Source organism: Osmia lignaria, chromosome 13, assembly GCF_051020975.1.
Source record: "Osmia lignaria lignaria isolate PbOS001 chromosome 13, iyOsmLign1, whole genome shotgun sequence".
In the NCBI taxonomy this organism is placed as follows: domain Eukaryota; kingdom Metazoa; phylum Arthropoda; class Insecta; order Hymenoptera; family Megachilidae; genus Osmia; species Osmia lignaria.
Window position 1 is genome coordinate 6962164 of NC_135044.1, and position 18190 is coordinate 6980353.

At 38.6% G+C, this 18190-nt stretch overlaps 1 protein-coding gene and 1 long non-coding RNA gene across 5 annotated transcripts in view; both read right to left on the reverse strand.

Moving 5' to 3' along the window:
* The window catches only part of LOC143306015 (uncharacterized), a 50339-nt gene extending 35722 nt beyond the window's left edge, over positions 1-14617 (reverse strand). For 2 of the 3 annotated variants that reach the window (XR_013063282.1, XR_013063281.1), the window contains exon 1: positions 4732-5440. This is a non-coding gene — a long non-coding RNA (uncharacterized LOC143306015). Of the gene's footprint in view, positions 1-4731; positions 5441-14034 lie in introns of those variants that run through there. The other variant, XR_013063283.1, reaches the window with a different exon arrangement.
* Fur2 (furin-like protease 2) overlaps positions 1-18190 on the reverse strand; it is a 210733-nt gene that overhangs the window by 143512 nt on the left and 49031 nt on the right. The window lies entirely within an intron of this gene.

Here is an 18190-nt window from a genome sequence, read left to right on the forward strand (position 1 = left end):
GTTCGTGGTTTTCGTGTCTGTCGAATTAGTGTAAATGCGGTTTCCAAGTGGAATTACTTTCGCAGTGGTGCGATTACATTCTAAAGCTTAAGGAATTTGTTCGTACAGAATGGCATTGAAAGGAAAAAAAAAAAGCTAAATTAGTCCACGCTTAAAATGCAGATGATCACGTCCGCTTCGAAATCGGATCCAGGCCATCTTCGTTTTAGGAATTTTAATTTTACCATTTTAGTGGCAAACGATAATAGCTTTGTAGGGGCATATTCCGTTCACGAAACTTGCTCTTGATTTTCAGATGATAATTTCTTACAAACATCTTCCTCCTTCGAAACAATTCCAATATATACTATTAGATAAATAATTATAAAATTTTCACGTTCATTTCATTAACATCTAAAATAATTTTTTTTTTATTATAATATCTACCCCATTAGATTGGTTTAAGTCTAACATGATTTCATGACATAAAAGTATTACAAAATACCATTTATGGCATATTAATTTAAAGGTTAAAATATGCTGAAAATTAATATTTTTAATACGAACTGAATGGACATTAAAATACTGTCTTAGTGACGATTTAATCAAACCACGTGGTACCTGACTTAAATCACAAATTCCAAGAGTATTAGATAGCAAACAAGCTGTCGAAAGCATTTGGTCAACGAGACGATGAAAAATGTTCCACACGAGAGACGTACAAATTGAAATTCCCTTTGATTTCACGTTCTTCCGAATCGTTTCGTATCGGGTCGCACTCACAGCCCTAAGGATTGGAGAGGATCGAATTGGTGAACGATCACCGATTTTCGATATCTACCGGGCCAATTTTGTTACGGCCTGCTGGAACTGTATCGGTTGTATCGACGAAAATCATTCGATCGGTTTGCTATTAACTCTGTTTACCCAGCCTCTCCCCTGTGTTGACGCGTTAGGACGTCAAATATTTTCCAAATGTCACTAAAATGACTGATATTTCGCGAATACGTGATAACATTATTTATTTAGCTATTGGACCGCATGAACCTTTCGTATAAAATACATTAGAGGCACTTAAGATAATTGTTTACAATAAATTAACAATCAAATAATTTTGATAAAAATGAGTCAACAGTTAAAGGCTAATCTTAATTTCAATAAAAAAGAATAAAATTGCAAAATTAATATTTGTATTTAATTTTCATTTATTACATTTTCCTTATTAAATTTGATATTTAATGAAAGAGAGAAAATTTTATTAACAAATCGTAATGAGAAAGGAAGCATTTAAATTTGGTCGAATTAATAGAAATTGCGTGAATATCAATTATACCTTAATTAATTGTATTGCTTCCAGCGTTTATATAGTTTCTAATTTTCGAGTCGTCGCGATAAGCGCGAAAAGGTACCGCGGGTTTGTTAACTTCGCCAAAATTCGAGTGATAAAGTTGAGAGAGTAACTTTGTTCCGTCGTAAATTCAATCTTTACGAGCTAACTAAAACTTTGAATGCGAAGAGAAACATTATGGTCACGTTGCTCCTTCTTTGTCGATTCTGTGAAACTGCTATTTGTCACATTTCGTTAAAAAACCTTTGTAATCTACTTTTCACGTGTTTCAAACAGCGCTGATCGTGTTGAATAATAGAAGATACTGACGTGGGTATTTTTGGATTTAAAGTGAAAAGAATTTAATGAAAATGTAATAAAAATTCTATGGAATAAAAGGATTTTATTTTATTTTATTTTATTAATAACTCCACTTTTAAACTAGGTGAACAGGTCGATCAGTGCTGATGATTAAAATATAAAGATTTCAAAACGGTTGAACGGAAATGAAAATGAATACAATAATGTTAAAGTAATGACCATAATGTCTCTCAGGAGACAATTCAATCTGTTTTCACAACATCGTGGCATACAAAGTCGAAAATAGAGAATGATAGACGAGCAATCTGGGAAAACTAATGTCTGTTAGTTCACCGAGTCGCGTTAAGGCCTTTAATTGTATATGGATTTACGGTACGTCGGTTACCGTTCAAAATGAGAAGGTAAACTGTAGGAACGAACATATAGAGTACAGATTTTGCAATCAGCCGGAAAAATTTCGCCCCGAGGCATACACGCAATGTACAAAGTTACGATTGCAATTGTAGCAATTACTCAAAATACTATCCGTTGGATCCCCTTGTCATTTATCAACTCCTTTGACAACGAAGTTGAATTACTTCCCTGCGACACATTGTTAATTGCTATTTTTTGTAATTCTAATTTTTCTTTTCGCGATAACTGATAAAACAGTGACATCCAATGACAATTATACACGGTGCACCTGTTTTAAAACGTTCTACATAACAACACGTAATGGAAAAAAATTTTAAGACTCAAATTTGTATCAATTGCTAAGGGGTTAATTACCTCCTACAATAATCACAAATTAATTTTTCCAGAAAAAGAGAACGTCTGTTGATAAAAAATCTCACGCCATTCTGTTGACAAAACTTCAAGTGGAAAAAGAGTTTGAAAGAAAACGAATGAGCAAACAATGGCAAGTAGAATGTGTAGCCCACGGTGTTGGGCAATTAACGTTATTTCTCCATGGTGAAAATAAAATAATTGGCTGATAGTCAGTCACGGATGTCCAAGCGTATTTTTACTTCGGTTTGTGACGGCTGGACGAGATTAATGGCCTCTGAAGTACAAAGTGCGGTCATTAATTTCCTCCGGGGGTGGTAAAAAGAATGAACAAAAGTCAACGACGTCGTGCCGTGGCAACTAAAAGAGATCACTGCTCGTTTTAACCCTTTCCTCCACGAGGGGCGTGTACACAGGGTGGGCACACCTCGAGCAAAACACTGAAATATTTTTTCTCATCTTACATTTGAATGATTAAAGTCCTAGAGCCTTTTATTTATCATGGAAATTATGAAGGTTTATCCTAATCGTAAAATTGTAAATTTAACATGATCTTGAAAATCTTAAAAATACAATTTCTTTTCAAGAAAAATTTTGTGCTTTTATTATCTTCAAAACTACTATTATTGACATTGAAAATATTTTGCAATTTTAAGTAAGAAAATATTCTCAATTTGATATTGATTCCAAATAGAACATAGACTGTTCTTGGAAATATCTTTTTTATCATATAAAAATTGTATATATTTCAAAAGATACTGCAAAGGATCATCGAGATGCCAGTCATTGATCCTCGATATGGACCATATCTGTCCCATTACCTTTGAAACTCCAGCGATTCTCGAAATCTGTAGATGATAAAGCGAAACCACGATAACAGGGATATTCCGTGCTATTCTCTGCGCTGAATGGAACTAGAGATTTAGTTCTCTATAACTTGTTGTGGTTGCTAGATTCGTTCGTACGTGCTCTGTCGCAGACTAATTTCATTCAGTTTGCAGTTTATGGCTGCTAGCTTCAAATGAGTGAGACTGCTACACTCGAGTGCACTCGTTTTAGAAAGACTTTCAGTAACAATCTGTGTTTATGTGTCCTTCTATTGTTTGTAATAGAAGCTTGATATTAAATTGCTGGGTATTAAACAGCTAATTTTGAATTGTATAAAATCTGACAAGATTTTATGACAGAAAAGTACTTTAAAATGGCACTTATGGTACATCATTTTAAAGCTTGAAAATTCATGAGAATCAGCACATAAACGTTTCATTAATATTCCTAACAGAAAATGGCTGATTGTAAATTGGAACCAACAAAGTAGAAAAAGAAATTTATTTCAGAATATTAAGGATTTCATAACAGAAAAGTATTTTAAAATGGCACTTATGGTACATCATTTTAAAGCTTGAAGATTCATGAGAATCAGCACATAAACGTTTCATTAATATTCTGAACACGGAATGGTTAGTCGTTAGTTGTAGCAGACAGTGTACGCTCCTATTACATTGTTGAATACCAAATAGTTAATTTCGAATGTATAAATTCTAACATGATTTCATCACATAAAAATGTTGCAAAATGGCACTTGCGTCATATTAATTTAAAGCTTAAACTTTTATGAAATGGCTACACATCCGTCCAATTTTCTATCTTTCAAAATTCACTATTAAATTTCCAACATCCTCATAGATGGTAAAAATTCCAAATGAACACTTGGTTAGTGTTCATCTGGTATTCCACTTTCTCCGGCTACGTGTGTCCTCTATAGGCACGTGAAAATCTCCATGCGGAAAGTGAAAACAGGCGTGCACGTTGCTCGCCTACGAAACAGCACGATTCGTCGTGTAATTCGCTCTTCAGCTTCGGACTTGCGGTCTGTCGATCAAGGAAGTCGACAATCGGGAAAAAAAAGAACGGGAAGAGACAGGGTTCGGTCAACTGTGAACTAATAAGGAAAACCAGACTAACGGGAACCATTTTGGTATCGCCGCCTAATGATATCTGACAGGTACCATTTTATTTATGGATAATTTATGCCATTAACTCGAAGGAAATTGAAACCTACTTGACCTTTTAAAAATAAACCGAAATTACAATGGAAATTGAATCAACCAAACTTCTTTTTCAAACCTAACGTCATTGCTCGTGAATAAAATTCACATAAATTATTAAATATCGCATAAAATAAAGTTTCAGCTGAGAATCAAAATGACTCAGCATTCGGCACATACGATTTAAGATTTAAATTTCATTTTCTTCTCTACAGATAACATGGAGGGCGATTTCGACCCGTTATCAATCGTATATTCCTATGCTTACACTCGTAATTAAATCAGACTTACCAAGGAAGAATGTTGATGTCCCGAGTTCTCGCCCTTCCCCGCCGGAGTCCGCGAGGAGAATGACAATATACAGAAGAGGATCCCGTATCTGTAGTCTATCCCCACCACCGTCGCCATCACATACGTGATATTTATTCATTATTCATATTTCTCAATACTAAATTTTTCAATAAATAACAATTACACTATTTTCTTTCATAAACTACTTACAATATTAATATCGTCAAAATTAAAATTTTATACTTTCTGTCACTTTTGTACAGGCCGAACGGTAAGAGTTATCAAAAAAATTCTTGCGCCATTGTGTTTAGTGGGTGAAAATTTCAACGAATGCCCGAAAAAAATTGTTATTTTTTTTTGCCATTTCTGGTCTGACCGGAAATGGCCGAAAAGAAGTTGGCTCTAGAGCGAATCTCGCTCTAGTTCACTTTAGCTTGTTGCTATTTTCTCTAGTGAAGTCTAATCTAATTACGAGTGTAGGTTAAAGTGACCCGATACCCTGTTCCTCGACGGTTAAACGCGTTTCATGATATACGCTGCGTGTAATCGTCGCAAAACAATGTTTACTTCCGAACAATTGAGGTTTTAAATCTGACCAGCTTTTAGATTCGAATTACATCGGCGTACATAAAATGAATGTTTTACAACGACAGAATTAATCGATTGGCTGGCTACCGTGTAACGAAGTTAACCGTTTATTTGAAAAGCGTTTAGTCGTAATTGTAACGCGTTGTACGTTTTGCATTCCAGCAATCGTATAAATTGCACGCAGTCGATTACGAGTATCGCACTACCATTGTTTGCAGTCGGTCCCGGTCGCATTAATGATCCTCGAAGAATAAACGGTGACAATGTCCCATTATCTCATCGTCCGATAACATACCGTGAGAAGTATCTGATTTCCATTAACCGCGATATGATAAAAATAATTCGTCAGACTGTCATCGTTCAACATTCATAGAATTAATACTTTCGTTTCGTCAGATTTCCAGTCGTTTCATTTTTAAGGGATAGAAATAAACGAGTGATGAAAATTCGACAGACTTTCCTGTCATCATTAACATCTCTACCGTTCGTTAAGAAAGGTACGGATAAAGAACTGAAAAATGAGATGGTTCTAAAATTGAAATAGGGAAATTTGAAATTCTATATTTTATTTATTCTTCGACATTCGTTGCCACAACCGACGTTTTTCCTATTCTGACCCGCTTCCGTCGAAGCTGTAACGATTACTCTATTGGGACAACGAACTTTACCTTCCGAACGAGGATGACGGCGGACAAGACTGGCTTAGGTCGGCAGAAAAATGCCGCGAAAAATAACGCACACGTCGCGACACATTGCCAAGCGAGTCATCAGATTTTTACGATTCGTTCGTCGCTCACTGACAATCGAATATTTTCTTCCCGTTCGTTCAACAGAATCGTTCGTTATTCGGAATTTCGAAAGACTTCTCCTTGCCGTGATTTACAGACCCGTGAAAGGAATCGCTACTTTTTTTTGCCCTCGATGGACTTCCGGTACGAGTCTGTAAATCCAGCTAGCTGAAACTCTCATTCATTATCCGATCATTTGTATTAACAGTCAGCTTCGATCTACCAGATGTTTATCTTGTATGGAAAACGAAAAACAAGATTCTACTCGAGAATGGATATCAAAAGAGCTTGGAAAGCTGACAAATTTTCCATTTCATTTGCAATATAAATGATGGCCAGTATAAAAAAAAATTTGCATCAGATATTTCCTCCCGGGTCTATATCATTCCAGAAGTCCATTAAAATTGGCATGTCATAATTCCATAATGTTCTTTCCTAGAAATAATTCCATGTCGCTAATCACCTACAACCCTGTGCAACATTAAACCTTCGAATGAAAAAGGAAAAGATTCTGCTTAGATATACAAAAGAACTTATTACTCGGGCAAGTTGTATTTCGTATGGAAGATGCAGTTTGGTCACGCGATGTCGTACAGAGGTAACGAAAGGGATCGAGAGCGGGCTTTCTCCCCCGCGATTGATTAGTCGCGTGTGGCAGGATTAGTCCGAATTAGTCCGTGTATTAACGAACGGACACGATGGCGCTTAAAAGGTAACAAATCGAGCGAGAACGGACACGGGATATCCAGGCTGACGCCAACAATCACGACGATTATCCGCTCGCGGAATCATCGATATTGACCGGTTGTCTCCCATCGCGCGCCCTACCGTCACCCTTTGATCGCGCAATTAAATTTTAACGAGATATTCAATTTTAATTAATCCTCGCGTAACGCTCGTTTCCGTGACCGTAGAATCACCTATTTCATTCCGTTCCTTCGATATCAGCCAGGGACTTCCTCCTCTTTTTCTCTATCCTCCTCAATCTCCATCTCTATCTTTCTCACACGATTTTCCTTCGACGCGGAACGTTTACATACAACGTGTTTCTCGGGCTTGTCACGAACGTGCTCTATACGGTTGCCGCTCTCTCGTCGGATATCGACTTTTCTTCCGTATTCCTACGAGAGAGGACCGACTACACTCGTCGAGAAGGAACGTCGCGATTATATTTTCTCGCCTCGTATAACACCCACCCGCAAGGCTGTCTATCACGCTTTCCTATCCGTACCCCGTGGCCAACACCAGCTCGCACAGGTGCCTCCTCTCGGCATACCATTACACACACTCTCACAACTTGTATTTCGTTTTGTAATAACACCAGAGGTATTTCCATATAGATTTCTATGCGTTTGATATTGTAGGAATTTCGGAAAAATACCGGACCACCGCTGGGAGCTGGAATACCTGGTCCTCCCTGCGTTGCTCTGACACCTCTGTCCATTGCACCTCTGCCAGATCACGCGTATGAAAAAATAAATGTCTATTCCAACCTCCATCCCCCCGGGAACATTAAGCGTTCACTGATTAAAAAATGATAATTATATATCTTTGGTATTCAAAATTATACGTTGAAAAGAAATTTATGTTATCATTAAAGACACCTTGGCGAACAGCTACATCCTTCGTTTCGCTTAAACAAACGATGAACGCGACGCGATTGTCGATAATAAATATAAGTCTTCATCGAAGGAAAAATGCTTCGGGTACCGGGCGTTAATTTACGACGCCTGCAGGCGATCACCTCGAGATTACCTGTCACACGTGCGATTCTATCGGCAGATCTGGCCTCCCTCCTGGCACTTGGACTCGATTACAATGTACGAGAAAACGGTGTCGCTTTCGACGCCTGGCGATGGAGAAAATAATAGGTGTTTGGTCCTTAGAATGATGGACGTTCGCATGATTTACGCGGGATGAACACAGGGTACAGCCGTTGCTGAGTAAACGTACAGCGTTCGCGCTATGAATGCCTAACAATGGACCAAAATAATTGGTGCTTGATTCTTCGAATGATCGACGTTTTCATGATTTCTGTAGAATTAGTACGGATGGTTGTCATTGGGCGGATGTACAGGATTGTTGAAAAAATAAATTTTCTAACAATGATCGTGAATAAAAATCTCTACTTCCTTTACAGTTACCACAAAACACCTCGTAGAAATGATCGGATAGATATGTTAATCCTGTCGACCTCTGGACCTCTTTTACGAGAAATGAAATTTTTCCTTTGCTGGGGCAAAGTAGCGACCGTTCGACCAGAAAGTCAAATACTCGTTGCTGTGTGGAGATTTCTTTATCAATGCCTTTGTATCCACAAGAGAGAAAAAATGCGCCAAGAGAACGTATGTCACGCTGAAATGCTATCGAACGATCGCAATTTATTTCACAGTGCTATCTCTTCGAGCGAACGCGTAAAAGAACGAACGTTTCCCATCCGATGGGTTCGAGAAACATCAGGGAACTCGAAATACGAAACTTGTGAATTTTATTTTTATCAAAATCGTCCCTTAAGATTCATCATTATTTCAAAAGATACGATCACTCTCCAAGGACCTCGTTGCTAACTTGAAATCCTCCAAACCACTTTTGCTGCATTTGTGTACTTGCAGTATTACACTGGAAAGCTATGCAAATTTTTCTGGCAACTTTCGAGCTCTGATACCAAGTTTAAACTCCTCGAGTAAACATGAATTAGAATTCTCGGTACTGACGTTTTCAACCGGCCTCGGACATTAAAAACGAATTTTTCGTATATTTGACTTTAAGTTTATAAAGCTGGCCAACATGTTCGTGCAGCTTGCAAAAATTAAACTGCACATGCAAAGTTGAAATAAACTAAATAAATAATCCTGTCGACGTATATTTCAATTTTAATTTCATACATATACAGGGTGATACGAAAGTCGCTAAAGATATAAAAGATTCTCTAGGATTTAATATTTTTTTTTTTTTTTGGAAAGATGAAATATGATTGGAAAAAATTTTTTTAACTATCTCATATAAGTAATCACCATTTTCAACGTCATATAGCCTGACTCCTGAAACCGTGCCAATTACTCCCCATGAACGATTAAGTGGTACATCAACGTTTGCAGGCAAACTTTTTGGCTTGAAATCTGAAATTTCTGATAACGATCCGCTCGCGCGAACTACACGGAACGACATGGTTCGTGCAATTTACAGGAGCGTGTAAACCTGGCTTTGAAGACAGGTAAACCAATAAAAACATTTGCACACCAAAAGGTAAAATAACCATGGGAGAAAAACCGAACGAAGTTTCAGAGGATGGCTAATAAAAGAGGAACGAAAAGCACGATAAACTCTGGCGACGCCAAGAGCGATGCAAGATCCGCGTTACTATCCCGGTATCGTTCTTTTCTTGTTCCTCTCTTCTGTTTCCCTTTTTTTTGTTTTCTTCTTATTTCCACTTCCCACCGTCGAAGGGAAAAGCAACAAGAATTTACGGTTTCACCGGGAACTTTGTTATTGCTGAAAAAAAATTATACGGTCCCAAGAAGAACAGAAGAATAGAAGCTTCCTCGTAGGAACACTTATTCTTACTTTTCTTCATTGGCCCATCGGAAACGCCTTGCTGAGAACAATTTCTTATGATAAACGATGCTGTACAATTAACAGATTTGTTTCAGTGTTTCTAATTTAATAAATAAGTGGCTTTAATTTAGAAACTTCCATTTTTGAAACAGCCTGTATGTTGGAGTATTCTATTTTGCAAAATAAATATATCCGGAACCAATACCTACTAATATTTTTAACACTGAAAATTATGCCTATTTCTAACGCTGAAAGTGTATGTAAAACAATAAGGTTAAAGCGTTTCCTCTCCGCAATAATATAAAATGATTTTTAAAGCGGGTGATAAATTGTTTCGGTGCAAAGAAGGACGTAACAGTGGTTATTAAGCAAAACATTAGTACTTTTTAAACGTATCGCATCACGAGTTGAACGACTTTTTACCATCACGTTATCCGCCCTTAACAAACACGTCAGGCACCGTTCTACTGGGACAAAAGTCGTTTCCCTTCTGATTTATACATTACGTTTGGAAAAAAATTCTCACCGGTGCTCGTTGTCGCGTGCATGCCAACGATTTTTCTGCGGCTTTCAAGAAGCAATTTTTTGCTCTTACAAACCAACCCTGTTTCAAGGACTGCCAACTTATTTAACCCCTTTCCTACGAAATATGTACATCCTCGTTCATAAATGATACCTCATCAAATATATGAAAAATTATATAAAGAGTATAAAGAATATCTGTTAATTACTCGTCCACCCTTAATTATTCTATTATTTTTGCAAAAATGTTAAGTAATTTTAGGTACCATTCAACAAAGAAATGAAAGTGGACGATGTACATGAAGTATACAACGAATACAACAATAAAATGGAGATTTTTTTGCGAACTTTAATTTATTCTTAAACGAGACCATTGCAGCCATTAAGTGCAGCGGCCAGGTTTATGACATGAACGTGATTTCTTCGTTATCTTTGAGATGAACAATTTCCATGTTCTTTCACCGTAGTACTCGGTTCGCCCTTTCATCAGCAGAATAATTACAAATTCAAATTAAATCCTGAGGACTTTGAATTTTTTTTCCATCATTCGAAATAATTCCTTCTGGTTACAGGAAATTTTATTTTTTTTATATCTATCGAATTTTCAAAATTCCTTTGCTAGCCTACCAAAAAACTATCTTCTTAAAAATATTATTTTAAACTGGATCCAAACAGAAATCAAATTTTTCTAAACCTCTATCTAATCTGCCCAGAATGAAACTTCCTGTACCGCATCCCTCAACCGGAGCGCTATCACGAAAGAAGATCGCAAAAACCTTAAGATGGATGCATTTTATCATCACGGTGAACGATGCCGCAAGAAACTCCCAAACTTTTCGACATATCCGCACAACAGTAACCATTATTCGAGACAGTGAAACAGTTATTAAAAGTACAAAACAACTTCGTCTTTGTCTATGGCCCGTTTTCTTGCAGCGTTGCCTCGGAAAAATGACGATTCCGAGTCGCGGAACGGTGGAAAACACACAGGCACGCGTATACAGAGACACAGAAAAGGAAAGAACAATATCCGCGTCGCGACGCCTCCGTCGTGTCGAGGAATAGAAGGCAATTCGACGTGTCGAAAAGTTTGTTCGCCGCTTAGCCGGCGCCATCGAGAACGGTGAACTACCGAAATTAAGATCGAGGAGCAATCTGAAACGAAAGCTACTCTCTTCTATTTCATTTGCCAAGGCTGGACGTCAACAACGTTCGCTTAATCGAGTTAATCTCGATCTAATTACAGTGGAAACGAAAAGAACGTTACGATTCGACACCTGTCCCGACTTCCTTCCGACGATATCCTGTGAAACATCGCGTCTCTTAGCTACACAACTTTCTTTTACTGCAAACTTTTCTTCTCTTTGAAGATTCGCTCGCGAGGAAAAATGGGTAAACAACGCGGCACAGAAGAGAAACACCGACCGGATAATACCTTGAGAAGATTAGATAGATGCATCCAACAAAGTTCAACGATATTATTGTAAATCTTAGTAACAAATTGGGTATCCGCAAACAACTTTAAGTATTAATACAATTTGGTCCTTCGATCTGCTTGTACAAAACAGTTTGTAGTTTCTCAGTGAAACTAAACGAAACGACTCGTGATGGTTGCTCGAAACTCTGATGATATGCAAATATTTTTTGCAAACATGCAATGTAAACCAGCAGGTTCCTTAGCGTTCCTTGTAATCAAGACGCTGCACCATCGTGGTATTTTTAATCTATTCATTTAGGAGCGGGAAAACTTTAAATTCTAATTAAGATTTGAAGAACATTGGTTGACTCGCGTTGCCGCGGCACGGAATCGCAAATGGCCGTACCGGAATTGGAATTCTTTCGGACTTTGGTAATTTTGCACGTGGCGTGCCGACTAATTCTCGGATGCTTCTCTTTCCAGGCCAAATAAGTAACAGCTTGTACTTAAAGTTCCATTAAAAGTGTAACTTTAGTAGTCGTTATACGAGTAAACGTTTGAGCAGAATCTCACTATGGTGTAATGATTAATTAGTACCATCTTAATGGACTGTTCGATGTCATTTATTATTATCACAATATGCTCTTCATTATTCATCGTTCATTTCACATACCGTCGTGATATGAAAATATAAATACTCTTATTAATTATGGAATTAAGAAGTGACAGCACGTGTCCTATTTCTGATTTTAAATAACCAAATGGCTGCTCACTTCACTTCAGAATATTAAATCACTTTCATAACACCTTTTCAGAAGAAATAATTGATTACATCAAAGGCGAATTATGCAAAATCATTTCCGACTGAAATAAAACGAAATGCTCTAAAGGGTTAAGGATCGGGTCATACTTTGCAGCTCTATACCGCAATGTTACCAGTTTAGTCAAACAAAGTTGGTATCCTCTGAATCATCAACGACCCAAAACTCAACCCCGCCGTAAGCTCATCTACGCGATGCTCCCGTCAAATAACTCTGAATTGACGATGGACTAACTCGCGAGCGTGATAGATCAAAGAGCAACGCGACACATTCGATCCATCTCGCGTTTGCACCCGTTTGTATGCGAGGTAGCATAATACGCGAACCACCTATACAGAGGATAGATAGACGAGGCTGCGTTCCGTTTAGCCGCGTCTAAACAACAGGCAACTGTTGTAAGCTACGTTTGCACACGTACACGTTTCCACTCGAGTTTACAGAGAGATACTCGTACACGCGCAAATTATGTCATTTTCGTTAGGTACACTAGCAACCTCGTCGATCCTAACGTTCTATCGGTTCTTCCAATCAACGCCGTTTCCTGCTCCCTATTATCATCCGCGGTTAATTATGCCGCGACAACTTGATCGTCGTTGTTCCTGTTTACCCTCTATCACTGATTTTGCAACTGATTCCAAAGAAATTTTTTAAACATGTTTGTATGAAGTTTTAGACGCGAAACATGTGCATTTGCTCGTTGGTATTTACGTTCACGAGGTTTATATCGCGTGCACACAATTACTATGCCGATTGACTAAACCTGTTAATAGTTGCAAATCTAGCCAGGCGTATCGCCGCAAGTTTCCACGTGGAAACGTGAGCCTCGACAAATGTTAAACGAACCTAGCTACCTTTGACGAGACATCCATGACTAAACTGGTCGAGGGTCGTCGAATACGCTAATTAAATACGAATTTCGAGTGCCTACGGGTCGAAATTTCGAAACCACTAATTTTCACCCTTTTTCCTTTTTTAAGCCCTTCTGTCCGGTGAAACGAAAGTTTCGAGTTTAAAAGTTTTCCGATAGTTTCATTTGAAGCTGTTTTAAGCACTGGCCCTTTTAAATTATTTAAAATCGATCAGCATTAATACTATGTACGGAATTTATATAAATGGAAGGATAAAAAGTTATTAAATATACTTCTGGATATTTCAAGATAATGGGAAAATAGTCACATCCTATATTCTGAGATTTCATTGATTTTCTCGAATTGATGTTTACATGAAAATTTACTTGAGTCTATAATTTACTTGAGTCTATAATCGGAGCTCTCCGTTTCTCGTTTTAAATTAAGAAACACTAGTGACAGGGATTGGATTCTATTTCCTCGTATTATCCTAACTAAATGGTTTATGACCAAGAGCCGTAAACTTTTATTAGATCGTTCAGCCAATCAATGAGGATGAGAATTTTAATCTCTTGTCTTATAATTAAATCGCGTAATTAGTTAATTCTCAAGAAATTATGTGATGAAACTGTATAACTCATTTTCCCATTATAATCCTTACATTTCAGTCATCTCCAAGTGCTTTCTGTTTAATTAATTTCCAATAATTGAATTTTCACTTTAGTCAAATGTTTTAATTGCTCTCAAGACAGACGTTTACTTACTCAAAATAATAGTTCAACGTTCACAGTGGTCGTATTCCATGAAAGATTGAAATACATACCTGAAACAAAAGAAAAGAAATATATTAATTAAAAATTCTATAATTATTGGGGCGATATACGGGCAAGAGGTTTTGGAAAGCATTCTAATCATACATTCCGTGGAGGGGCAATCATAAGGTTGCAGAGTGAAGTTTCTCTAGTAACGAAATTTCTGTACATAATATCTACCAAAACGCGTAGAAACATATGTATGCACTTGATCGCACTCGAGAAATACAGAACTTTGAGTTGGAAACGGAGGAACCCCCGATTACACGCGTGCAACACAAGGACCGAGACATGTCCCTAATCACTGTCGGTTAACAATGACCGAGTCTTTGCTGGTGTGCAGTCATCGGAACGTTTAGAACAATGGCACGATTGAAGCTTAAACGCATTCTAGTTGGTCGCTGTTAATAAAGCACGTCGAGCTTCCTACCATGTATTTACAATTACCTTCGTGAAAATTGGACACGACTACGAAACAACCGAATCGTGTATTAACGAACGAGGAAAATGATTCGACCCTTCAAGCCGGCTACAACCTGTACACTCTGATTGCAGACAAAAGCGACCTGAATATCTCTAAAAAAAAAATCAATTTCCTGTCAGTGCAATAGTTTGATATTGCATTTGGCCAGGGATTAATTTGAGAAACTTATATTCGTGGACAAAGTATTGCCCTGCTAAAAACAGACTAGAAAGTGGTCAATGTTCTTTTCTTGGGGTATTGCTTCGTCATGTGGGGGCGGGGCCTCAGGGCGTGGCTTACTTGCCTGCTATAGGAGCGTGTATGAAAAGCTAAAACATTAGAATACAGGATGACAAAGGGGTAATAATAAGTGCTGGAATCCTAAACTCGCGAATGGCATGTTCTAGATGTTATTCGGGTTGCGCGTCGACTAGAAATAGCATAGGATAACCAATCTCTCATTGGATCGTTCCCCCACCACATGGAGGCGGAGCCGGGAGGCTTGGCCGAAAGGCGTGGCTTGCCCGGTGCTCCAAAAATACTGTCCCAGATACCTTAAACTGTCCAGATTTGCAGTGAATAATGATTATCTGGAAATAGTTTTGTAATTTAAATCGTGCAAGAAAAACGAAGTACAATTAACGTATTTATACAGAGGAAATTAATTAATTTGAAATGCAATTGCAACTGTTCAGTTACCACGTTCCTCTAATCTGCATAAGATTGACGGAGCTTCAAAGAGTGAAACGTTCAAAGGGAAATATAGAATCGTTTGATGTCTTTTGGATGAAAATATGAAATCGTATATTTGAAGGAACGTTAAATATTTTTCTGCATTTAACCGAAGGTGGCAAATTAACATAGAATATGTAGGTTACCATCCTAACGAAACTGCTTCCTGCTACGCAGTTACCTCCCTGTTAATTTCAATGGACTTTTAATATATATTGGCAGCGAGAGATCGATACTCTGTCCTTTAAGCAAACACTGCGAGAAATTAACTTTAACGAACCGCAGGTATGAACTCGCGGAATGTGTAATTTTAACGATAACTGGAAAATCGAGGGCAATGCTTACCGAAGAAATTTTCGTACTTTGTTTATCATGTGCAGTCAGCGAAAGTTATAATCCAGAAGCAAGAAGCTTATGTCGATAATAATCATATACAACTTTTAATTAACTTTTTCAGTGAACACTGAGGCATAATAAAGAGATTTTTTTAATTTTTATCAAGTATTGAATTACTTGAAAAAATAAATTTTGAAATTTTTGACACTCTTCTCGAAATATTTAACCTTCAGCTGTCGAGAGCCTTTTTGGCAAGGTTTGATTACCGAAAGTCACCCTCGTTTGACTAGCAGTCACTTTCAGTGTTTACCAGACAGCATTTCGCGTGGACACGTACCCTAAGGGTTAAACCTTTCTCAGCTGATGAAATCGCGAAAAACTCCATTCCAGCGTATATTTTTTCGTTTCATTTTTATTCGCGTCCATGATATTCCGTTGGTCAAACATCGAAAGATCATGTCAAATCATCGTAGCCGATGAAATTACCCAAGGGATCTCTAATCCTATTCTGAGGGCAAAAAAGGAAAGCGTACACAGGTACAAGGGACCGTAGCCAAGAATACATTTCGCGTGGCTGGCGGATAAAAGTCCAGACTCGCGCAGAGACCATTCGGGGCCTGGTTGAAAGAAGAACTGAAGGAAAAAAAGCAAGCGAGGTGGAAAGAAAGCAGGAAAGATGAAGAGGTAGCAGGAGAGGAGAAGAAAAATCCGAGAAAAATCAAGAATAGAGAGGAAAGTATGAGCAAGGCGAGTGGAAGAACAGCCCCGAGGGCCGGTGTCTAGCGTCGTCCGTTGGTCGTTGGCGATATGGATCGCACGGTGCTGATGTCCTCTCCTCTTTTTCCCTCAGGTAGCGCCCGCAGGTAACCGTTATCGATCTCGCAAATAATAGCGGACATGTACGAAGCGACGTACCCATCCGCGTAACGAGGCTGGATGTGCGCGCGACCACCTATCTCCCTTGCGGCACACCACTCGGAGATGCCCTCTTGTTTCTGCCCCCCCCCAAACCCGCCCTTTACAGAACGCGAACCGTTTCCACGTACATACGTGACCTGGATGTCGTCGAACTTAAAGAGGAAGCCGAATGCTCACGGTGTCACAGCAATTGCACCCGCGACCGGATCTGTCGATCGGCTGCCATCCTTCTTCATCCTGGACCTAAACTTCGCTTCGGTCTACGCGACGATTCATGGCGCGTGGTTCGAGACCAGATTGGAGGTCTTCCAGTATGTCTGCGTGTCAATCTTAGACATTTACTCCGATACTCATTACGCCCGGACAGATTATAGAGAGTGATTAACTCGATTCGGGACTCTTTGTCAAACAACCGAAGTGTATTATACCTAGACGTAACTTTCGAGTGTTAAGACAAGTGGTGAAACCTCCTTCTCTTACGGTGTCTTTTCCCCTAGGGAAGGCCAACGTGCTCGGCACTGCACTTTAAATATACATGCGCCCACTTATCCGGTACCGCATAACAACTGCATCTTATTGCATCGCCTCGACACTAGCGAGATTTTTAGTATAAATATTTTACTGATCAGGTGGAAAACGTATGACGAGATAGTTGTTTATTAGTCATACTGCTAGTTATTTTCATCCTCATCGGGTAATAATATAATTATAGTCATTTCTTCGGGATTAAATTCTGGCAGACAAAAGATATACTGTTATATTGCTGACGTCTGGAATACGGCAAATGGTATTAATGTTGCATAATGCTTCTAAGTAGGCAACAGCCTTAAAGGACCATTCGGACACCACCATACTGACGTAACATCCCTTTCTGTGTTCATTTCAGATGAATGGACAGAGAGAAGCGGTAGCTATGTTGACGATAAAGCGATGTATACCTAACCTTAATACTGTTTGAAGCATTCAGTTATGCCATGTTAACCCTTTCACAGTGGTGTGCTTGTGACGAAATGTGCTAGCATACGGCACGTTTGCTAGAGAAAAATTCGTCAAATGATCAATTAAGAAAGAGGAAGAGGATTGGGTATGACTTGATAATGCGTATCCCTAGTGATTGACTACGTCCTGGGTGTTCCTGACAGACACCAGTAATATCAGTACATCATCTGACCCCGAATGAGACTGCAATGAAAATTGAAAATTCCGTCTGTCGAATGGAGTCCCATGCATCAAGCTTTATGACACGGCAAAAGCTGTTTGTACGTCTTGGTTAAGTAGAAACTGTCATAAAACAAGCGTCAAATCGGCAGCCACCGACATGATACACTACAAAGTCTCGTGCTTACGGAAGTCATTATACGAACGACCACCATAAAAGTCTTCGGATCATTTGTTCCGGACGCATCCAACGTTCCTATATGCTCCACGTCGAGAGCGCTCACAAAGAAATTGTACAATTCTTCTTCAAGTTCTCGTATCGTTCCTACCGCATCTTTTCCTCTGATTTATCGCTGACTTCTCGCTGTTACGACGTTTCGTTATTTTTTTTTTCTTCTCTCAAGTTTGCCGTGGTATCGGCGTAATGCAGTCATTTAAAGTGAAGCACGACGCGATAATACAACGCGATAGCCCGGGCATTTTCGCGACCGAACGCAATTT